The sequence below is a fragment of the Dreissena polymorpha genome, chromosome 1, assembly GCF_020536995.1.
Source record: "Dreissena polymorpha isolate Duluth1 chromosome 1, UMN_Dpol_1.0, whole genome shotgun sequence".
In the NCBI taxonomy this organism is placed as follows: domain Eukaryota; kingdom Metazoa; phylum Mollusca; class Bivalvia; order Myida; family Dreissenidae; genus Dreissena; species Dreissena polymorpha.
In genome coordinates this window covers 121,602,963-121,628,546 of record NC_068355.1, presented here as the reverse complement: position 1 = coordinate 121,628,546, position 25,584 = coordinate 121,602,963, and the positions used below count along the sequence as shown (strand labels likewise).

General features: G+C 37.1%; 1 protein-coding gene and 1 long non-coding RNA gene across 4 annotated transcripts in view; both read left to right on the top strand.

Moving 5' to 3' along the window:
* The window catches only part of LOC127847385 (tRNA (guanine-N(7)-)-methyltransferase non-catalytic subunit wdr4-like), a 79,401-nt gene that overhangs the window by 23,059 nt on the left and 30,758 nt on the right, over positions 1 to 25,584 (top strand). The window lies entirely within an intron of this gene.
* On the top strand, positions 649 to 25,126 carry LOC127847443 (uncharacterized). The gene is made up of 2 exons (XR_008033967.1): positions 649 to 1,211; positions 24,680 to 25,126. It is a non-coding gene; the product is annotated as an uncharacterized LOC127847443 (long non-coding RNA).

Genomic DNA, 25,584 nt, shown 5'->3' with positions numbered 1-25,584 from the left:
TATTAACACATTTGATGAGCAAGAAAGATAATCATAAATACATCGGGAAAGACCTTGCCGACATACTATTGTAAATCGACAAGTGCCCCCAAAATAAATTGTGTACAGTAGGGTATAATATTTTGGAAAAAAACAATCACATTCAAAAAATTTGGCTTTCTTGGTTTTTCTTTTTTTCTTCAAATTTATTGGATTTAAATGCTGTGTACGTACCTGAAAAAGATAGAAAATTTTAATTTTAACTTTATTACGTTTGTCCATCTATATTCAGATCATAAATATAACACAATTATTAACCCTTTGCATGCTGGGAAATTTGTCGTCTGCTAAAATGTCGTCTGCTGAATTTGTAAAATAAGCATTTTCTTCAAATTTTTCCAAAGAATACTATCAGAATAGCAAACAGTTTGGATCCTGATGAGACACCATGTTCTGTGGCGTCTCATCTGGATCCAAACTGTTTGCAAAGGCCTTCAAAATTCAGTTCCAGCACTGAAAGAGTTAACATAGTTACAGTTAAAACGACGGGGAGCAGAATGGTGCAAGTTACCGTAACATAAAAATGTGCATTATACACGGCGTTTTACGGTATTTTATTAGCTCATCTATTTTTTGAAAAAAAATGATGAGCTATTGTCATCACCTTGGCGTCGGCGTTGGCGTTGGCGTCCGGTTAAGTTTTGCGTTTAGGTCCACTTTTCTCAGAAAGTATCAATGCTATTGCATTCAAACTTGGTACACTTACTTACTATCATGAGGGGACTGGGCAGGCAAAGTTAGATAACTCTGGCGTGCATTTTGACAGAATTATGTGCCCTTTTTATACTTAGAAAATTGAAAATTTTGGTTAAGTTTTGCGTTTAGGTCCACTTTTCTCAGTGAGTATCAATGCTATTGCATTCAAACTTGTTACACTTACTAACTATCATGAGGGGACTGGGCAGGCAAAGTTAGATAACTCTGGCATGCATTTTGACAGAATTATGTGCCCTTTTTATACTTAGAAAATTGAAAATTTTGGTTAAGTTTTGTGTTTAGGTCCATTTTATTCCTTAAGCATCGAAGCTATTGCTTTCATACTTGCAACACTTACTAACTTTCATAAGGGGACTGTGCAGGCAAAGTAATGTAACTCTGACTGGCATTTTGACAGAATTATGTGCCCTTTTTATACTTAGAAAATTGAAAATTTGATTAAGTTTTGTGTTTAGGTCCACTTTATTCCTACAGTATCAAAGCTATTGCTTTCATACTTGCAACACTTATTAACTATCATAAGGGGACCGTGCAGGCAAAGTTATGTAACTCTGACTGGCATTTGGACAGAATTATGGGCCCTTTATACTTAGAAAATTGAAAATTTGGTTAAGATTTATGTTTTGGTCCACTTTACCCCTAAAGTATCATAGATATTGCTTTCATACTTGGAACACTCAAAAACTATCATAAGGGTACAGTAAAAGGACAAGTTGCATAACTCTGGTTGTCATTGTTACGGAATTATGGCCCTTTTTTGACTTAGTAACTTTTAATATATGGTTAAATTTTGTGTTTCGATCCACTTTACTTCTTAAGTATCAAGGCTATTGCTTTCAAACTTCAAATACTTTCATGCTATCATGAGGTTACTGTACCTGGCAAGTTGAATTTTACCTTGACCTTTGAATGACCTTGACTCTCAAGGTCAAATTATTAAATTTTGCTAAAATTGCCATAACTTCTTTATTTATGATTAGATTTGATTGATACTTTGACGAAACTACTCTTACCTGACATACCACAATAGACTCCACCCAAACCGTCCCCTGTGCCCTCCCCCCCCTCCCCCCCACCTCCCCCCTCCCCCTCCCTATTATTATTTTTTTTTTTAAGATCATCTCACAAATGACCACCACACCCTCACACTATACCCCCACCCCCACCCCCCCCACCCCACCGCCCCCAATTTTTTTTTTTTATTTTTTTTTTTTTTTTTTTTTTTTTTAAGATCATCTCACAAATTACCACCACACCCTCACACTATACCCCCCCCCCCAATTTTTTTTGTTTAAACGGTTATGTTTGAAATACCGTCCAACCATCGCACCCAAAAAATCCCCCCCCCCCCATCGCCCTTCCCCCCACCCCCACCCCCCCCCACCCATCCCCCCCCCGCCCCCGAATATTATTATTTTTTTTTTTTTTCGCTTTTTTGGAAGATAATGTAATAAATGTCCACAACCCCACACTATACACCCCTCTTCACTCCACCCCTCCCTCCTTTGTGATTGAAAATGAGAGTCCCTTCACCTTTAAAAAGAAAATAGATGAGCGGTCTGCACCCGCAAGGCGGTGCTCTTGTTAGAATATTTGATGACATGAAACATTTATGACACATTTTATCGGAAAATACTGGATATGATATCCAATCAAAAGGAGGAGTTTTGGTCTGTGAGAAAATACTGGACAACTATTGATAACAAAATTGTAACTGCAAAAATGATGTATTGTTAAGTCAAACATGAAATAACACTAGAACCTTCTAAAACATTCTGTATTTTACACAAAACAGATTACAAAAGTATTTAATCGAATATGCATAACATGCAAATTGGCAAGTATTGTATGATGTACACAAATTTATTATCAATTCATAAACCTCATATGATGATCAACAGAAGAAAATCTGGCATAACATTATTTCAATTGCCTCGGATAACACAATTTTGTTGTCTTTTCAAAAATGACAAATATTAACATTTAAAAAAAGTTTTTGACAAAGTGGACTGTGAGGCATGGGTTATCAAGTCCATGACCATATATCGCAAGTAATAACATACAAACATGACATCATTCTATTGATACAAAATTAGGTTTGTTTCACTGAAAACTGTTTTGTTTGTACAAATTACATTACATAATGTTGGTGCACAAAATTGCTTAAGATTAAAAGAAATATGTACTTACCTGTACACTTGGTGAGGAGCAGATGTGGCTTCGGACCATCATCTCCTTGTCAACCGATTGAAACTAAAGCTGGAGAAGACTTGGACATGGGGGCCCAGCCAACGCCAACGTAACAATACTTCCACACTGAAAGACACCTGGAAGCAAGAAGAGTTGAAGGTGACTCTCTCCAACAAGTTCCAGGCCCTATAGGAGCTGCTGGAAGAAGAGACAACAAAGCAGAAGTGGCAGAACATAAAAGAAGCAGTGACTTCAACATGCCAAGTCTTACACCCACAAGGAGTGGATATCAGCAGAGACGCTTCAAAAAGTTGCATAAAGACGAGAAAAGAAGCCAAGTGTCAACAACAGCAGAACACAAACTGCAAAAGTGAAAGCACAAGAAAAGTACACAGAAGCAAATACAAGCGGCAAGCAAAGTACTAGAGCAAACAAGCGGAACTACCTAGAGACGTTTGCAACAGAGGCGGAAGAGGCAGCCTAAACTAAAGATCTGTACTCCATCACCAAGAAATAAGCAGGAGAGTTTGCCAAGCCAGAGAGGCTGGTAAGGGACAAAAATGGTGGAGTAATAACAGATGACGAAGAGCAGAAGAAGAGGTGGATTCAGCACTTCCAGGAGCTACTCAAGAGGCCAGCTCCTGCTAACGCACCGGTTATTAGCCAGCTACAAGCGATCTGCCAATCAAGTGCTGCACTCCCACAAAGGATCAGCAGCACCAACAAGCAATCGAAGAACAGCAAATTAGCTAGACCTGACAGCATACCTGCAGAAGCGCTTAAAGCTGACGTTGAGACCAGTGTGGAGCTACTACACCTGCTCTTTAGCAAGATATGGAAAGAAGAAATTCCAACAGAGTGGAAAGAGGTTACCTCATCATGCTTCCCAAGAAAGGCGACCTCAGTTCCTGCTCCAACTACAGAGGAATCTCACTGTTGTCAAGCTCAGGAAAGGTGTTCAATCGCATCCTGCTGAACCAAATGACAGACACAGTAGACCCGCATCTCTGTGACCAACAAGCAGGCTTTGGAAAGAAGAGATCATGCACGGATCAGATCGCAACCATGAACATCATTCTTGAACAATCCCTGGAGTGGAATTTACCGTTGTATGTCAACTTCATTGACTGAAAAGGCATTCAACAGCGTTGACTGATTCCCCCTGGAGACTTCTGAGACACTACGGAGTGCCAGGAAAGATCACCAACATCATCAGGAAGTCTTATGAAGGAATACCTTGCAGAATCTTTCATGGCAGACAGCTCATGGATGCCTTTAAAGTGAGAACCGGTGTGAGGCAAGGTTGCTTACTGTCACCTTTCTTGTTCCTGATTGCCAAAGACTGGGTAATAAAGACATCGACAGAGCAGAAGCAGAATGGAATTAAGTGGACATTCTGGAAACAGTTGGAAGACCTCGACATTTACGATGATCTGGCTCTTCTCTACCACACCCAACGACAGATGCAGAAAAAGACAAACATGGTAGCGGAAAAACTCAGCTAGACTGGGCCTCACCATCAACAGGAGAGAAGAGCAAGGTGGTCAGGACCAACACATCCAACAACACACCCACCACAGTCCAAAGCGAGGCGCTGGAGGAGGTGGACAGCTTCACCTATCTCAGCAGCATTCTGGACAACCAGGGAGGATCGGATGCAGATGTCAGAACCCGCATTGGTAAGGCATGAGCATCCTTCCATCAGCTGAAGAACGTCTGGGGATCCAGTGAAATTGGCATCACCACCAAGATTAGGCTCTTCAATACCATCGTGAAGCCACTACTCCTCTATGGAGCAGAGACCTGGAGAACCACTGTCACCACCATAAAAAATACATGACTTCAGCAACACCTATCTCAGGAAGATCCTCAAGATCCACTGGCCAGACAAGATCTCCAATGAAAAGTTATGGAGAAGATCAAAGCAGCAAACAGTTGAAGAAGAAATCGTACAGAGATGTTTGTGGTGGATAGGCCACACCCTTTGCGAGCCTGCTTCCAATAGGACATGGTAATCTCTAACATGGAACTGCCAAGGAAAAAGGAAGAGAGGGTGGCCTAGAAACACTTGGCGCCGTGACCTGGATGTTGATGCTAAGCAGATGGGCCAAACATGGCGGCAGCTGGAGAGACTCGCCCAGAACCGAGACGCCTGGAGGAAGCTGGTTGTGGTCACAGATGGGACCACAGGCAAAGATGAGATGAGATGTACAATTGGTTCAGACTCAGTGTACTTTCTTTACTTACTTCAGAGGAATCAAATGTGTGCATAAAGTATAAGGTAAATAGTTACCAAATCATTATAAGTTAATCCATCAGTTAAAAACTATTTGGGTATGTTTTTTTCTCTGTGAATATTTGTGGACTTGGGGTTTATTATGTGTTATATCTTTTTGCTTATGTTTTTATTCTGTGCTTCTTGGTGGATTTGTTTGTGTAACTTTTGCCTTCATTTGATGGATGTCAATCACTTGAGATTATTTAGATTAAGAAGGGTCTTTTATAGCAAGTAGAAAGTTCATTGTCATCCTTGCTGTGTAATTTTAACAATATAGGACAACAGTGTCCTTTCATTATTCTCAGAACACAACAGAAAGCTTAAGTGAAATGTTATGTTCAAACACAATGAGATAAAAAAAAGCTATTTGAAAACATGAGAACATGTTTGCTTTCTCTTGAAAGTTTGAATAACTGAGAGTTGTCATTTCCTGAAAATTTATCTATGACAATCACGCTAAAGCGCTGACATTTGTTGGAATGTGTAAAGTATTCATAACACTGATAGCTTGCAGGAAAATATTTTCCCCATCCATTTGGATGAATAATAGTCTATTTACAAAGCTGAAAATGGTCTTTTGTTATAAAGAATCGTCATAAGGACTCACTGGTTTTAGCGGAGATGCCCTGATTCAAACTGCTCCTTTGTTTTCATTGAAGTTTTGATAACTATTTCTATGCTGGTTTCTGCTTGAGTAAATATTTGGGAAGCTGTGTTGCTTTTGTGGATTGGGAGAAAGGACATTCATACCTTGTTTGGTCTGTTAATGTTAGAAAATGCTAGGGTTGGGTTTGTTTTGAATGTTTTGTTTCTGTTATATGGACATCCATTTCTGTAAATCAATGTCTTCTAATAGGAGCATTGTGAAACTAGGTAGGACTGAATTGTTTCAGTGAGTTAACTGTGCCCCAGATGCTGAACAATTCTTAGTAAATTTATGGCTACACATGTGCATTCATTTCAATTTATTTTTTTCAAACCAAATGGACATAATGGGAATACATTTTGTCCGACCAAGATGTATGGGGTGTTTTTTTTTTGCTTTTTAGAGACCAAAATATTTGTGGGTATTTGCTTTTGTATTTCAGACCAAAATGTATGTGAAATGTTGATTTTTATGCCCCCAGATCGATAGATAGGGGGTATATTGTTTTTGGCCTGTCTGTCTGTCTGTCTGTCTGTCTGTCTGTCTGTCTGTCTGTCTGTCTGTTCTGTCTGTCTGTCTGTCTGTCTGTCTGTCTGTCTGTCTGTCTGTCTGTCTGTCTGTCTGTCTGTCTGTCTGTCTGTCTGTCTGTCTGTCTGTCTGTCTGTCTGTCTGTCTGTCTGTCTGTCTGTCTGTCTGTCTGTCTGTCTGTCTGTCTGTCTGTCTGTCTGTCTGTCTGTCTGTCTGTCTGTCTGTCTGTCTGTCTGTCTGTCTGTCTGTCTGTCTGTCTGTCTGTCTGTCTGTCTGTCTGTCTGTCTGTCTGTCTGTCTGTCTGTCTGTCTGTCTGTCTGTCTGTCTGTCTGTCTGTCTGTCTGTCTGTCTGTCTGTCTGTCTGTCTGTCTGTCTGTCTGTCTGTCTGTCTGTCTGTCTGTCTGTCTGTCTGTCTGTCTGTCTGTCTGTCTGTCTGTCTGTCTGTCTGTCTGTCTGTCTGTCTGTCTGTCTGTCTGTCTGTCTGTCTGTCTGTTTGTCTGTCTTTCTGTCTGTCATTCTGTCCCAAAACTTTAACCTTACAGTCAAGTTTTGCAATAACTTTTGAAATATTGAACATAGCAACTTGATATTTTGTATGCATGTGTATCTCATGGAGCTGCACATTTTGAGTGGTGAAAGGTCAAGGTCATCCTTCAAGGTCAATTTTTTTTTAACTTTAATAAAGTAAAGTTTTGCAATTACTTTTGAAATATTTAACATAGCAACTTGATATTTGGCATGCATGTGTATCTCATGGAGCTGCACATTTTGAGTGTTGAAAGGTCAAGCTGAAGGTCATCCTTCAAGGTCAAATAAAATTTTAAAACTTTAGTATAGTAAAGTTTTGCAATAACTTTTGAAATATTGAACATAGCAACTTGATATTTGGCATGCATATGTATCTCATGTAGCTGCACATTTTGAGTGGTGAAAGGTCAAGGTCAACCTTCAAGGTCAAAGGTCAAAAATTAAAAACTTAAATATAGTAAAGTTTTGCAATAACTTTTGAAATATTGAACATAGCAACTTGATATTTGGCATGCATGTGTATCTCATGGAGCTGCACATTGTTAGTGGTGAAAGGTCAAGGTCATCCTTCAAGGTCAAAGGTCAAAAATTTAAAACTTTAATTAGTAAAGTTTTGCAATAACTTTTAAAATATTGAACATAGCAACTTGATATTTGGCATGCATGTGTATCTCATGGAGCTGCACATTTTGAGTGGTGAAAGGTAAAGGTCAAGGTCATCCTTCAAGGTCAAAGGTAAAAAAATAAAGCGTTGCATTAGGGGGCATTGTGTTTCTGACATCTCTTGTTGAGACTGAAATTCACTAGTTTGCTCAAAAGTGCAAAACATTTACAGTCAAGCAATATTTTTAATAAAATTTGGCTACTTTAGTTTAAGAAAACAGGTTTTTTATATGCAAAATATTTTCATGAACTGTTTTCAATGGCAAACTAGCCTATCATACAAATGGACAGGATTATAAAACTATACCATTTTTACATGTGAGTGATGCAGATGTTGGGAAGAAGAGCATGCAAAGTAAAGCATGTGTATCATCCCTGTACAAAACAATGGTCTTGGGTATTTGTGAGCAGCTATTAGTTATCAGGGATTTTTTTTTTCAAATTTGGGTCCAGTAAGGGGACCCATTCCCAATGAAAAATACATTTTTCCCAGATGGGACCTAAACATTCCCAATTGAAGGTTTCCAAAAAAAACACCTGTATAAACATGTCAAATTATCTCCAAATCTAGCTCTAGAAGTTCAACCTTAGAAAATATAATACATTTTATATTGATATCACTTTTAATATCAATTTTTAAGTATTTGTGAGCATAAAATCAACAACACTAATCCCCATTTTTTGACAAAAGTATATGTTATTTCCCAATCAAAAGGGACCCGGCCCCATTCCAAAAATTGTGAAAAAAACACACTGAGTTATGATATTGATAGTGTTTGTTAAGATTTGTTGCCGCAGAATAATTGCCCAATGAAGTAAATGGTGAAAACATTGTATCAGGCCTGTAAATTAATGACCAAAATTATTTAAAGGAGAGTTTAACAAACTATTAATTTTTTTATTGACCTGCAGCAATTCATGTTTTTCGTGATACTATATACATGAGAATTTTACAACTAAATAATTGGTGATTAAAATAATATAAAATACACAAACAAAGTTTGATGTTTGGAAATATATGACAGTTTGAATAGGACATTTTTTTATATTTTATGTTTATTCACAAAAGAAAAAGTAAGAACACATGAAACAAATCATTATGAACATAATAATAATTTAAAAAAGAACAAAGTTTTGCGTTAGCAAGTATTTTGTAACTGTTTGAATAAAAACTTTTCCTTTCCAACTCTTGTTCATGTTCAACAACAACAAAAGAAACCATTTGTCATTGATTGAGCTTGCTAATTATTTGCACCTGATGGTGCAAAACCATGGGAGTCTACCATGTTTCACAGCCGTTTCCCACAGGCTGATTGTAGGCTACGGAAGCTGGGAACCACTATAAAATTTGTTTTGAACATACCTGTGTTTCATGGATTCATCATAACCGGTGACCATTGTCCCTGTTATTTACTTGGTGTGGTTTTAGACAAACACTGTTGGTAATAACCATATTTATTTAAGCGGGTTTTATGGTATAAGCACTCGACCATTTACAAAAGACCTATTATAGCGATGTGTATGTATAGAGATGTATTGTATAACTGAACAATAGATCAATGATTGGGATACTATTACAGTTGCGGAGGCTGGTTCTCAAATCTTCCCTTTCAGAAGTTTTGCTAATAATTGCTGGCTGGGTAATTGTTTGATTATGATATCAGTGAGAGAAAAAATATTGGGTTACTCGCTTGCGTATTGTTCCACTGGTTGTTACAGCCGTTAACATAGAAATGGGCCGAGGCAGATAAGAGGCAAACAATTGTGCGGCCAAATAAAGTGATGTTTGATGGAGGATGATGATGCCGATGTTTCTAGCAGTAAATAAAAGCCCACAGATGTGACAACTTGATTGCTGGGGTTAAAACCGTCCATGTGTAGTCACTGTATAGGGATGAAATTTCGTTGATCAGGCCTAGCTCCATAATGGTTCTGCCGTGCTGAATTAGTTTTCTGCGAAATCAAACCAGTAATGCAATGAAATGAAAGCAGCTCAGTTTCCCTCATCTTCTCCGCAAGCTGTTTTGTTTTAGGGAGCAGTATTTGCTTAGCTGCATGATTGAAACCAATTTAGGAAATTCAACACGTGTTTGAACTCACTAGCTCATTTTAGTAATGCTTGTTTCTTTCCTTGATTTTTTGCCAAATTATCTTTTCTCTGCAGTTTTTTATGCTTCCAATATAAGTAAACAGCATTATACTATCACATTTCATGATGTTATAAAACCTGTGTTTTTATAAGTTATTGTCATTAAATTGCATGTTTATAAACTGTGGCTTTAATTAATCAAAGCGCTGAAGGCACTGAATTTGTTCGCTGTTGTGTAATCTTAGACGCAACTCAGTTGTCAAAATTATGTTATAGCTTTTTATATCGCAAGTTTGAAATGACCACAACCCATTCAAATTTTTAAAGAGTGTGTCTTAAAACACAAGTGGAGATGTGTTGTTTTTTTCCAATCATTGATACAGCTAATCATTGTGCAAAAGCTAATCTTAGTTGACATGCATTAAGCCCTGTTTTCCCTGAAAGCAGCCAAAATGTACAGATTTCAATGATAAACACTAGACTGGCCAACATTGTCTTACAAGTTGTTAAATACACTCTATGTACTGTTCCAGTGCAAACAGGTAGATGCGGTGGTTAAAGCAGACGCTTTTAGCATTCATCGTCTGCTTAAGTTTACAGGAGTTATCCACACAGGCAATCACAGGTTACGGTTCCTACCGTAGCTAAGCCCATACTGATTTGTAAAATAGAATCTGCATTATTTGTGAGCTTTGCTCACAAATAAAAATGTAAGCAGTTAAATATTGTTAGTTTGCTAACCGGTACATTTCCTGTTAATCTGTACATTATTTGTGTTTTTCACAGATCACACAAACATAACACATGAATAATAGTTCATAAATTGTGAAATGTTATCAAGTTGTATACAAAATGTAATAGATTCTGCAATTGTTCCTTTTACAGCATCAATATATGGCGTACCATTTGGGTTGAAAGTCAACGAGACCAAGGTAAAAAGAGAAATGTACTTTGACGTACAAATATGAAAAAAACTTCGAAGTATATATTTGTACGTCCAAGTACAATTTGTACTTCGATGTACATGTTTGTACTTTGACATACACATTTTCTGAACAGCCAATCAAAACGCTCGTCTCTTGAGCCACTTTTCCTTCAGATTTATTCATAATAATTGTTTAAAATCTCTTTTTTAATTGAGGACAAAATGAATAAAAATATCAAATTTGAAAAAAAAAAGAAGTTTCAAGTATTTAATGCATTGAAATAGATTACCGTAATTACTCTAGTTTTCGGACACTTAAAAATAATTTTTTTTTTTTCTTGTCCGAAAACTTAGATACGAAAAATATTCACAAAATACAGGTGTCTGAAAATTTAGAGTCGAAAATTTGAGTGTCCGAAAATAGCGTCAATTGTATCAACGCCTACCGGTAATAGCATGCGCTTGTAAAATACCATGCCATATAGTATAACTTACAGTTATATATGTTTGCATGGCATTTAAATAATTTTAAATGCTTAAATTATTTGACAGAAAGTTACTACAATGTTGTACTTTGACCAACAAGTTCAAAGATGCGCATGTGATGTACCAATACTCGCCAGTAATATGAATCTGTAATTAACGCAATAAAAAAAAGCAAACTACGAAAGTTATTGTCTAACACCTTCCATTGTTCGTAAAACATGCAATAGGGTGCATCACACTTTAAAGCGTTTATAGTATTTGTCACAGTTATTTTACTGAAAAGGGGTAGTACCATTGCATTGAAAATTGAACTGTTAATTGTCACTACCTCTGGTAATTGTCATAACGCTTATTTAATACCGGTTTACAAGGTTATTAACCCAATAACACAAATGTAATGGTCCGTTGCCCTCTGGCATGCACCTGCCATGTTTTATGTTGTTAATCTGGTTGTAAAACCCCATGACCGAAGTGTCATTAGATATCGAAAATAGGACCAAAATTTGGTAAAATAGCGCTGTAAAATATACTGTCTGAAAACTTAGAGGCATCAATTATGGACGAAAACTCGTGTGTCCGAAAATTAAGAGTCACGAAAAATAATTATTTTTGCTAAAAAAAGGGGTGTCCGAAAACTTAGAGTGTCCGAAAATATAGAGTAATTACAGTATATACTAATTTGAAGAAGATTCAAGGTTACCTTTTTTGAAATTAAAATTATCAGGCGTATTGTGAGTATTTATTGACCATGCGGTGCGGAGTATCACAGCCCAGCGCATTATTGTGTAGGAAATTCCCAACGGTAACCAAACCGGTACCAAACGATTACGGGATTAAACATGTAAAATAACCTCCCTGGTTTGGTGGTATTTTGTGATAACCATTATTTGCATAAGTCAGAGGTTAATTCCGCCATGCCAGGTCAATAAATACGCACAATATCTATGAGTTAGCGGTTGATATTCGCATAATTTGGTATAAATAATAATAATAGTGTTCAATAAATACGCACAATATCTATGAGTTAGAGGTTGATAGTCGCATAATTTGGTATAAATAATAATAATAATGTTCAATAAATACACACAATATCTATGAGTTAGAGGTTGATAGTCGCATAATTTGGTATAAATAATAATAATAATGTTCAATGTCAAATATCTCTAAAAGCAACATATGTAAGGTGTTTTCTAATTGGCTAACACTCAAGGGTTGGTAAAAACTTTGCGTCAAAGTACAATTTTGTACGTCAAAGTACAAAAAATGTACTTCGAAGTACATTTCTCCTTTTACCTAGTAGGTATTGTTGACTTCCGACCCAAATGGTACGCCATATCAATTTATTTGCTCACTGTAGCATTAAGTTCTCATGGTAAACTATTGTGGTCTGGTTAGTTGTCATTGTTTGAGTGTTGCATTACGTGTCATCTTAAGCTTATAGCCATTGTAGAGGCCACATTAATCATCCAACTTGGCCAGAATGTTTGTACTGACATTATTCAGGCAGAATTTTAATTTGGGTAAAGTCTGTTAAAAAAGTAGGTCAAGAGGTCAAATCTTAAAAATCCATGTTGCCACCCAAGAGGACACATTTTTTACTCAAAATAACTTGGTCAGAACGTGTTTATCTTGACAAAATCTATGTAACGTTCGTAACTCCGCTAGACTCATACCACTCTTGATGCTACATCTGGATCACATGCGCCTAATAACTAGGTCACCAGGTAAAACCTTACAAAATCTATATAACCGCAGCAGAAGCCACATTTATGACTCAGTATTGATGAAACCTGGCCATCAGAATGTTTATCCTTACAATATCAAAGCCATGTTTGAATCTTACTTATTTGGAGTTAAAATCTAGGTCAAAAGGTCAAGTTGTTTACAATTTGTTTGCGGTGACCTCAGGTGGGCACTTTATGCCTCTCTCTTGACATATTTTTGTGCTTATTCTGTGCTTGCATTTTAAAATCTTTTAATTATTATTGATAAAAAAAAAACCATAAAAATTCTCTATAACTTCATTTAAAGCAGTCAAAAGTCTATCATGGTATTTTTAGCTCAGAGGAAACCCGAGATATTGTCATAGCCAGCTCATGGTCCACGTTGTGCTAAAACCTTAACATTTTGTCAAGGTTTTGAACATTGGCTCTAAAATGAAAGTACTTCAATATCCAACTTTGAAACTTCATATGTAGCTGCACCTTGGTGAGTTCTACATGCCACACCCATTTTTGGGTCACTAGGTCAAAGGTCACTGTGACCTCTAAAAAAAAAATAAAATCTGACAAGCTTTCATTTATTAAAAACTGCACCCGCAACCGAGCGTGGCACCCGTTATGTGGTGCTCGTGTTATCTAATGGTATAGTGTGCCAGACTTATTCAATTACTATTTTAACCATACTTTTAATTACTACTTCATAAATGGTGTCTGAATGCCCACAACTGTTTCACAATGTATGAGTTGTACAGTATAATCCTTTGCTCCATCTTAAAACTGCTCTTCAATTCTTTGATCACAAATATTTTGTCATTTGTTCATTATCCCCACATTTTTCGGAGAAAAAGTGGGGATATTGTATTGATGTGCGTCTGTCCAACCGTCTGTCCGTCCGTCCTTGCCACCTGCTCCTCCTACACTATTAGCACTAGAACCTTGAAACTTACATACACATATGTGCGACTGTGACAGTGACGGAATTGATACTGAGCCTGTCTTATGACGCTAAGGTCAATCTCAACTATGCATGGCCCCATTACCAACCCAGGGGCGCCCCGACCACATAGGCCACGTCCACCCAAAATTGCCTTTTACTATAATTTCTTCATTTCTACACCGATTCACTTCAAATTGACACTGAACCTCTCTTATGACAATACGGTCAATCTCAGCTATGCATGGCCCCATTACCAACCCAAGGGCACCCCGCCCACATAGGCCACGCCCACCCAAAATTGCCTTTTACTATAATTTCTTCATTTCTACATTGATTTACTTCAAATTGATACTGAACATCTCTTATGACAATACAGTCAATCTCAACTTTGTAAGGTCCCATTACCAACCCTGGGGCGCCCTGCCCATAATAGGCCACACCCACCCAAAATTGTTCTTTTACAATAATTTCTTCATTTCTACACCGATTCACTTCTAATTGATACTGAACTTCTCTTATGACAATGCGGTCAATCTCAACTATGTATGGCCCCATTACCAACCCTGGGGCGCCCCTCCCATAATAGGCCACACCCACATAGGCCATGCCCACCCAAAATTGCCTTTAACTATAATTTCTTCATTTCTACACCGATTCACTTCAAATTGATACTGAACCTCTCTTATGACAATACAGTTAATCTCAACTATGCGTGGCCCCATTACCAACCCTGGGGCGCCCCGCCCACATAGGCCACGCCCACCCAAAATTGCCTTACTATAATATCTTCATTTCTACACTGATTAACTTCAAATTGATACTGAACCTCTTTTATGACAATACAGTCAATCTCAACTATGCATGGCGCCATTACCAACCCTGGGGCGTCCTGCCCACATAGGCCACGCCCACCCAAAATTGCCTTTTACTATAATTTCTTCATTTCTACACCGATTTACTTCAAATTGATACTGAACATCACTTATGACAATAAGGTCAATCTCAACTATGTATGGCCCCTTTAACAACCCTGGGGTGCCCCGCCCATAATAGGCCACACCCACCCAAAATTGTCTTTTACTATAATTTCTTCATTTCTACACAGATTCACTTCTTATTGATACTGAACTTCTCTTATGACAATACGGTCAATCTCAACTATGCATGGACCCATTACCAACCATGGGGCGCCCCTGGGTCAAACATGGGGCGTGGGGATACGCGTCAGCCTCTGCCGCGCCATTTCTAATTGGTTATATATTAAATTGCCAGAACATTTATGTAAGTGCAAAGTGTGGTCTTAATTTTGGCTGAATTTATTTCTTATCTGTTCACTTGTTGCAGTGTACTGGTGTTGCTCCATTCTTGCTGTTCCTATGCCCCCAGTAAAACTGTGTTTATACATCAGCACAAGCCAGTTTCATTGAATAGAACTGGCCACAATATTCAAGCCTTGTTAGGAATAAACGGGGCATATGGTCAGCCTAAATGGGGGTTATTAATTTAGTCTTTACTACAAACCGCGTTACAACAGATGAACTGGTTGGTCAGAGTTGGCAGTTTTAACAAATAACATTATTGTGAAGAACAATTCAACATGATTACAGCGGGCTGGACTTTCTCGCGGCCTGTTTAAGACTGTGCTGTCCTCTGAGAAATCAAATTGCTGCTTAATTCTATGGAGGTAAATTGTTGATGGCCGTTGCGGCCTAACTATTTATGTCAAAATTGAGCATTATGATTTTGGAGTGTTGTGAAACTCTGTTGAAGGGTGTTACAGTTTATAAATTGTTACTTGTTTTTGACTCACCTGAGCACAACATGCTCATGGTGAGCTTTTGTGATCGTTTTTTGTCCGTCGTCCGTTGTGCGGCGTCAACATTTGCCTTGTTAACTCTCTAGAGGCCACATTTATTTCCAATCTCCATGAAATTTGGTCAGAAGATTGGTTTTAATGATATCTTGGATGAGTTCGAAAATGATTACGTTTGCTTGAAAAACATGACTGCCAAGGGGCGGGGTATTTTTCCTTATATGGCTATATATGGCTATAGTAAAATCTTGTTAACACTCTAGAGGTCACATTTATTGGCTGATCTTTATAAAACTTGGTCAGAAGATTCATCCCAATAATATCTTGGACGAGTTTGAAGATGATGCCGGTTGGTTGAAAAACATGGCCGCCAGGGGGCGGGGCATTTTTCCTTATATGGCTATAGTAAAACCTTTTTAACACTCTAGAGGCCACATTTATTTTCGGATCTTCATGAAACTTGCTCAAAAGATTTGTCCCACTGATATTATAGATGAGTTCAAAAATGGTAACCTTTGCTTGAAAAACATGGCTGCCAAGGGGCGGGGCATTTTTCCTTTTATGGCTTTAGTAAAATTGTGTTAACACTCTAGAGGCCACATTTATTGTCCAATCTTCATGAAACTTGGTCAGAAGATTCATCCCAATAATATCTAGGACGAGTTCGAAAATGATGCCGGTTGGTTGAAAAACATGGCTTATATGGCTATTGTAAAACCTTGTTAACACTCTAGAGGCCACATTTATTGTCCAATCTTGATGAAATATGGTCAAAAGATTTGTCTTAATGATATCTTGGATTAGTTTGAAAATGGTTACGTTTGCTTGAAAATCATGGCCGCCAAGGGGCGGGGCATTTTCCTTATATGGCTATATAAGGCGATAGTAAAATCTTGTTAACACTCTAGAGGCCACATTTATAGTCCGATCTTCACGAAACTCGGTCAGAAGATTCATCCCAATAATATCTTGGACGAGAACAAAAATGATGCCGGTTGGTTGAAAAACATGGCCACCACGGGGGCGGGGCTATTTTCCTTATATGGCTATTGTAAAACCTTGTTAACACTCTAGAGGTCACATTTATTTTCCGATCATCATGAAACTTGGTCAGAAGATTTGTCGCATTGATATCTTGAATGAGTTCGAAAATGGTCTTGGTTGCTTTAAAAACATGGCCACCAGGGGCGAGCATTTTTCCTTATATGGCTATATATGACTATAGTAAAACCTTGTTGTCTCTAGAGGCCACATTTATTGTCCAATCTTCATGAAATTTGGTCAGAAGATTGCTCGCAATGATATCTTGGATGAGTTCGAAAATAATTATGTTTGCTTGAAAAAAATGGCTTCCAGGGGGCGGGGCATTTTTTTTTATATGGCTATAGTAAAATCTTGTTAACACTCAACAAAAAAAATTCGGAGGGGATATAGAAATTGATCTTGTCTGTCCATCTGTCCGTCTGTGCGTCTGTCCGAAACTTTGTCCAGAGCATAACTCCAATTCTATTCAATGGATTTACTTTAAACTTAGAATATAAACAGATGGCAACTAGGAGAAATGAAGTGACCAAGAACCATAACTCTATCTACCTTAGTTTTTGAATTATCTCCCCTTTTATATAACTTTAAAGTAAATTTTTGTCCGGAGCATAACTCTAAATCTACTGAAGGGATTAACTTGAAACTTGAAATATAAACAGATGGCAACTAGGAGAAGTGCAATGACCAAGAACCATAACTCTATCTACCATAGTGTTGAATTATCTCCCCTTTTATATAATTTTAGAGTAAACTTTTCCGGAGCATAACTCTTAATCTTCTGAAGCGATTTACTTGAAACTTTAAATATAAAGAGATGGCAAGTAGGAGAAGTGTAGATAACTCTATCTACTTTAGTTTTTGAATTAACTGCCTTTTTTTAATTTCAAAGTAAATTTTTGTCTGGAGCATAACTCTTCTGAAGGGATTTACTTGAAACTAGAAATATAAACAGATGGCAACTAGGAGAAGTGCAGTGAACATGAACCATAACTCTTTCAGCCATAGTTTTTGAATATTCTCCGTTTATTTGTTTTACAAATATTATTCTACTCTCTAAAACAAATGTTGTCATACAAGCAAACACATGTCGGTGGGGATTTGGCACTACTGTGACAAGCTCTTGTTTTATTAGTTTTGTATGGACTATTTACCATTGAAGAATGTTGCATGTGATTTCTTAGACATTTTTTGATATGTAATCTTAATGATCTATTTGCTTGGTAAGATATTATGAAGCAAAAAATAATTTGTAAGTAGCACTTGTTTTTACTTGAACATATGTATGTAAGTCTTGATGAAACTTTTATTTTGTATTATAATTGCATAATCCGAATCTAGCGTTGAAAGATAATTAATGATGAAATTTGTGTGAAATGGTCACAATAATTAATGATGAAATTTTTGGGAAATGGTCACAACAATATTTAACAATATCAAGTTTTGTTATCAACTTTTTGAAAATTAGTTACTTTCTACCACAGCATTTAACTTTTGTTTAAATAGGGACTTAAATTGTTTCTTATTTGTCTTTTTACATATCACAGTATTTGCTTGTTATTTACGGAAGTGTTTAAGTATAAACTACTTTCACAGATTTACAATGTCGGGTCTCTTTTCAGACCTACTCATATCTCATGGTATCCAAGTTTATTTCAGGGTAATTTCTAGTGCAACATCATTATCTCATCACGATTGCTTTGAATTATTTTAATTGTAGTACTACCCTGCACAATTATTGCCAGTTGGGAGTTTTTGTACAAGCGGAGAGAAGGAAATGGCACTGAGAAGGAATTTGCCATATGTGGCAGTGATCAGTGTTGTGTGAAGGCTTGATTATCATGATCTGTGTTTACAGAAGCTTGACTCGTTGTCATGACAACCATATACAAGCGTCTGCAGCAGACAGAAGAAAAGAAGGAGAATGTGAGGGTTGCTTGGCTGTGCTTAATGAAGTAAAGAGTACACTCTTAATAAAGGTCATTTAAGCAATAGCAAAATTGTCAACTAAACATTGTCAGAATGGAGTTGTCCAAATCATTCATTATGTGATTGGGATTTCCACTGTTCTGTTTACTAACATTGTTGAATTGTACCAGCAGAATTGCATTTCAGCAGTCAAGTGCTGTGGGACCAGTTGGTTAGCTAGTTGCCACAAGGGAAATATTATAATTCATTGTTGCATTAACTGTGGCTAAATTGTATCATATGAAATTTATTTTCACTTCTGAATACATACTTTAAATTCTTGTTACTAGGAAAATGGCCAGGTAGATCACTGGGCAGTAAATCCGATGGTGGTGAGTTTGATTCCTGGCCTGGCCACATAGCTTATGTGTGAACGGGTGGTGTAATCATTTCTTATTACATCAATTCTATGTCACCTCTGATTCAACAAGGGCACTGTCAGTTATGGAGTCCATTTGTGTCTTGTTCTGTGAAAGCTGGGCATAATGCATGTGCATAAAGTGTCGTCCCAGATTAGCCTGTGCAGTCCGCACAGGCTAATCAGGGACGACACTTTCCGCCTAAACTTGATTTTCGGTAAGGAGGGATTTCCTTGAAACTAAAAATACCATAAAAGCGGAAAGTGTCGTCCCTGATTAGCCTGTGCAGACTGCACAGGCTAATCTGGGACGACACTTTACGCACATGCATTATGACCAGCTTTCACAGAACAAGACACATAAGTATATGCGATAAGTTACTGCAGCAATCAGCGAAACTTTCTCTGCAAAGTGTGAGAACGTTATAATTCTTTGATATGTACTGACATCAGGTACTGTTAAGAACTCCATCAAGCAAACAAAAATACAATTAAAATTATGATCACACTGTTATTATGCCATTTATTATTCAAAATCATGCCACTGATCACTTTAAATAATTGTATGGTACTACTGTTCCAAATCCAAGACACGTTTATTTTGACAAATTATCATTTACAATATATAAACACATACATGCCAACAAACAGTGTTTTGTATCTGGAACATTTTTTATGTGCAATTTACAATACCGTTCTTCATTAATAAAACAAATAACATAAATTTTATAGTGTGCTATTATTTTCAATACTATCTATCTACTATCTGTTGGTAAGCTCATAAACTATCTAAGTGGTAATAGTTTTAGACCAATGTCGTATGCTTGATAAATTTTCATTGTCAACAGACTTGTGTGTCAAAGAATACCAAAGCGTTCCAAGCCCAGTACCATGGGCATTTGGGAATTTTCTCTAACAAAGATTTTTTCTTTATGTTTTGTCTAGTGTGAAATTTTGTCTATTTGATCATGAATGGTTAACACTAATTGCTTGTTCAATAACATAGTCTTCATGAATATTTTAATCCAACTAATGGTATTGTTGTTTTCTTCTTAAAATGTTAGCCTGCGCAAACTTTGAAGGGATTGATGTTTGTGACTATTATACAGTATTGTATTACACCGCATGTTTTGTAATTTATTCAATTAATAGTTTTATTGTTTCCCTGTTAAATACATAAAAAAGTATTGAAACTATTTAATCCAGGTTCATGTAGTTGAGAAATTATTATCTCAAATTTAAATCACATATACGTATGACCAGGGGCTGTATTCTGAACAGTTTTATAAACAGTGATTCAGTATGTGTTGTTAGTTAGGCCTTGCATTAAATATCCCTTTACCTCTAAGATACGTATTTTGACGCATTTGTAGTCCCTTAGAAAGTTAAATCTAAATAAAGACCTTTCTTCCTGGATTCAAGTTTTTAAGGCTTCATTACCAACCCTAAGATACTAATGAGCAGCAAACAGCATAAAACATGAACAAACTGTGAGTCACTTGCAGGCTGTTCTGGTTTTATGCTGTTTGCACATAGCCATTTTCACTTTGCGTCTGAGCGAGAAAGGGTTATACATGCATGTAGGATTTAGCTTAGATAAAATGGTCAAATAGAAGCAGACAAAGACCAAACGCTATGTGCCAAAATATACATCTAAAACATTATAATTACTCTAGTAATATACTATATTTACTGTACAGTAGTGGCTAAGAACTTGAAATCGCTGTTGCTATTGGTAATTGATACTGTATCTTGTTAATACCTGTTAATAAATGTTGTTGATTTTGTAATTATCATTGGAAAATGAAATGATATGCCTTAGAAAATAATGCCACATTATGAATTATTTAATCCAGCTGGTTATGTTCTTGGTGAAAAAGATTGTGATGTATCACAAAAGTGTGCTCATTGATAATATCTCAGTCACAAATAGAGACAGATCACTGTCCTATCAGCGGACAACGTATTTTTCCTTTCATCTGGTACCCGGCCAAGGATGGCACAGACATCAGGTGATTTTGTAGCATTTGGCTCTGTCCGCATTAATTTTAAGTCTCACTTAAAATTCTACCCTAAGTCGGACCCGGGAAGGATTGAGTTGAGATAAAAAAAGATTGGATGTTCTATGCAAAGTTATCACCTGACAGGATTCATTGAAGGTGTATTGGCAAAAGTCAAGGTATTTCAGAGCTCCAGATAAGGATTTGTGAAATTGGTAACGGTACTGCCACTGACAGAAAGAAAAGGAGTAACGCTGAAAATCAATAAGTACATGTACTACCATATCCAAAAATACAGGTAGTACTGGACTACCCGTGTTCTTGGATATTGAAGGATGTAGCTGACTTTAAAAAACATTTGCAGCAATTATAATAAAGATTTTAGCTTCTTAAACAGTCACTTTATTAGGGTTTCCATTCTGAAGTACATGTATGATGCAAATACAACTACACATTAAAACTCATGACTAAATACTATTTCTTTATTTTTTTTCTTGACAAGAAAACACAAGCCAACTAGTAAGCTAAGCCAAGTTAATGAACACTTATGTTACTGTCCATAAAAATAGATCTTTGCACTGTCTCGTCCGTTTCCCATCGTATTTTCTAACATATTTGGCCACTGATGCAATCAAATCGTCTAATATCGGGGCGACAATGTATTTTTGGGTAAGAGGTTGAATGTCAGGATGGTTTGACGACCTTATGTGGTCATTATATGACAACTAAGTGTGTTGGTGTAACCGCTTTCGGTTTACCTGGCCTTCCCTGCGCGCAGACATATTGTTTTTGACGGGTTAATGAGTGACCGGAAATCACACAACAGAGTAGACAATAATACCTGAACCCAGTCTACACTTTTTTGGTAATTTTAAATTGATGAAAAGCGCCGTTGGGTTAGAGACCAACAAATCATGACGCGCCGACGCGGACGTATTGGTACGGCCAGATTTTTTCGTAAATGCGTAAAAGGGATATCAAAGTCGTAATTGTATGTCCAGTTTATAAAAATAAATGCGTAAACCTTCATGAAAAAGCCGTATTTACGGCTGTACGGCCCTTATCTGGAGGTCTGGTATTTCCCAGGGGCATATTCATTGGCCAGTGACGGTCTGATTGCCGGTGGGCCTCCGCACAATGATTGTATGCCGGACAGCACTCGTTATGAAACACTTTCAATGAATCCGAGATATTAAAAATTAATCTGGACGCCGCCCAATGCTTCAAAATGACTCGGTGTCCATGCGATCTGGTGCCCGATGAGGTGAAAAATACATCATCTGCTGATTGGACAGTGAGAAGTGTCTATTTGTGACAGAGGTATTAAACTTTGTCACTCATCGGATTCCTCGGATGCCTGGAGATTGCACACATGGGCCAGCAACTGCATTATTTGTGACTGAGGCATAAGAAAGGGGTAGAATGGCAGTACAAATAATTTTGTGGCCGATTTCCATACAATTTATGTGGCCTCACTGTGATACAATTGTTCAAACCCTGGTTTAACATTACAGGGCTCTACAATTACTGATCCAGCAGAACCTTGAGTTGCTATCCTGATTGTTATAAGGGGAAAATGTTTTCCATGTTTAATACATTTAGAAGGGAACTTTTAATTAAAAAAAACCCCAACAGTTTAATAACAATATATAATTTTAATAAAATACGATACATGATAAACATTATTTTAAATTCAGAATAATGGACAACAAGAACAATTAAAACAAACCAGTACACCAGTTAAACAACAGTTGATATAGTATTATTTATATAAAACAATATTTAATGAAGGACATCTAAAATACTCTGCCATATTGAATATTTCAGTTCAGAATAAAATACCAAAACAACGCAACAACAATTAAGTCAATTCAGAAAACCAGTTTACATCAAATCATATGGTGCATTTTATTCGAATAATAATTTGTTGAAATACAGTGTTGTTTAACAATATTGTGGCTCAGAATAAAAACTACAAAACCAAAACACACACCAAAAACTCAGTTTTAGTGTGAAGAGTATGTTGTGTGATAAATAAATTTAAAAATAGTTACTGTGTACTGAAAACTGGTCATAATGCTTGTGCGTAAAGTGTCATCCCAGATAACCTGTGCAGTCCACACAGGCAAATCAGGGACGACACTTTCCGCTTTCATGACATTTTTCGTTTTAATGAAGTCTCTTCTTGGCAAAAATCCAATTTAGGCGGAAAGTGTCGTCCCTGATTAGCCTGTGCGTACTGCACAGGCTAATCTGGGACGACACTTTACGCACATGCATTATGCCCAGTTTTCTCAGAACACAACACATATCTAGAAAATGCCATATTATACAGACAGAAACTGAGACAGAAGCTGTGTTAACAAGGATGTAAACTGCCCCAATATCATGTATTTCTTGCCCAATGGTCTCTCCACTTTTGGAAGAAGGCGAGTTGTAACAATTATGTGACCCCATTAGGATGGGGTCACTAATAGAAATAACGGATTGGAATACGCCACGATACCTTGTCAGTCGACTGTTATGATAACTGTGTATTATTAATGACAAGGAATTGATTTTTTGCTGGCAATACATCATTTTCAATATCTTCGCGTCAAAGAAATCTGGCTGACATACAGTGTTTGAAATATTCGGACAGACATGACTATAATCGGGGTTTGACCTGTGGCAGAGAAATAGAAATTTGACAAATTGGTTTGACATTATGTAAGAACCTAAGGGTTGAAAGTTACTGAAGGTTTCTTGATTTAAAGTTTGGGTAATAGATGAAATTTTTGCTTTTGCCATTTCTGCGTGAATGGGGATTGAAATTCAATCGACCTTATAATTGAAATTATGTTTGGGAATATTTTGAACCTGGTATATTCATGCCATTTCTTTTATGTTGCCTGTGTAGAATCGGACTATTTGGTGCATGGCATATGGCATATACTTATGTTTTATCTATTTAAGCTGCCAAAGTTTGGTTTCCAAATGAAGAGTTATACCCACATTCAGACATTTCTTCATTTAGATTAACTAATCAAGTTCATTTACTTCAAGTCTTTTAAGGGCCTCAAACAACCAAGCTGTCTGTCTGTGGGTCTGTTGGTCAGTCAGTGTGTCTGCAGCCTGCAAACATTTTTAGCTCATCTATTTTTTGAAAAAAAATTATGAGCTATTGTCATCACCTTGGCGTCGGCGTCGGCGTTGGCGTTGGCGTCGGCGTCCAGTTAAGTTTTGCGTTTAGGTCCACTTTTCTCAGAAAGTATCAATGCTATTGCATTCAAACTTGGTACACTTACTTACTATCATGAGGGGACTGGGCAGGCAAAGTTAGATAACTCTGGCGTGCATTTTGACAGAATTATGTGCCCTTTTTATACTTAAAAAATTGAAAATTTTGGTTAAGTTTTGCGTTTAGTTCCACTTTTCTCAGTAAGTATCAATGCTATTGCATTCAAACTTGGTACACTTACTTACTATCATGAGGGGACTGGGCAGGCAAAGTTAGATAACTCTGGAATGCATTTTGACAGAATTATGTGCCCTTTTTATACTTAGAAAATTGACAATTTTGGTTAAGTTTTGTGTTTAGGTCCATTTTATTCCTTAAGCATCAAAGCTATTGCTTTCATACTTGCAACACTTACTAACTATCATAAGAGGACTGTGCAGGCAAAGTAATGTAACTCTGACTGGCATTTTGACAGAATTATGTGCCCTTTTATACTTAGAAAATTGAAAATTTGATTAAGTTTTGTGTTTAGGTCCACTTTATTCCTACAGTATCAAAGCTATTGCTTTCATACTTGCAAGATTTATGAACTATCATAAGGGGACCATGCAGGCAAAGTTATGTAACTCTGACTGGCATTTGGACGGAATTATGGGCCCTTTATACTTAGAAAATTGAAAATTTGGTTAAGATTTATGTTTTGGTCCACTTTACCCCTAAAGTATCATAGATATTGCTTTCATACTTGGAACACTCACAAACTATCATAAGGGTACAGTAAAAGGACAAGTTGCATAACTCTGGTTGTCATTGTTACGGAATTATGGCCCTTTTTTGACTTAGTAACTTTTAATATATGGTTAAATTTTGTGTTTCGATCCACTTTACTTCTTAAGTATCAAGGCTGTTGCTTTCAAACTTCAAATACTTACATGCTATCATGAGGTTACTGTACCTGGCAACTTGAATTTTACTTTGACCTTTGAATGACCTTGACTCTCAAGGTCAAATTATTAAATTTTGCTAAAATTGCCATAACTTCTTTATTTATGATTAGATTTGATTGATACTTTGATGAAACTACTCTTACCTGACATACCACAATAGACTCCACCCAAACCATCCCCCGTGCCCTCCCCCCCCTCCCCCCCTCCCCCCCCTCCCCCCTCCCCCCTCCCCCCCCTAATTTTTTTTTTTTTTTTTTTTTTAAGATCATCTCACAAATGACCACCACACCCTCACACTATACACCCCCCCCCACCCCCCCCCCTTTTTTTTTTTTTTTTTTTTTAAGATCATCTCACAAATTACCACCACACCCTCACCTTCACCTTTAAAAAGAAAATAGATGAGCGGTCTGCACCCGCAAGGCGGTGCTCTTGTTATGTTTTGTTTTCATTATTTAAAAACTTTTAAGGTTTATATTGAAACATAACA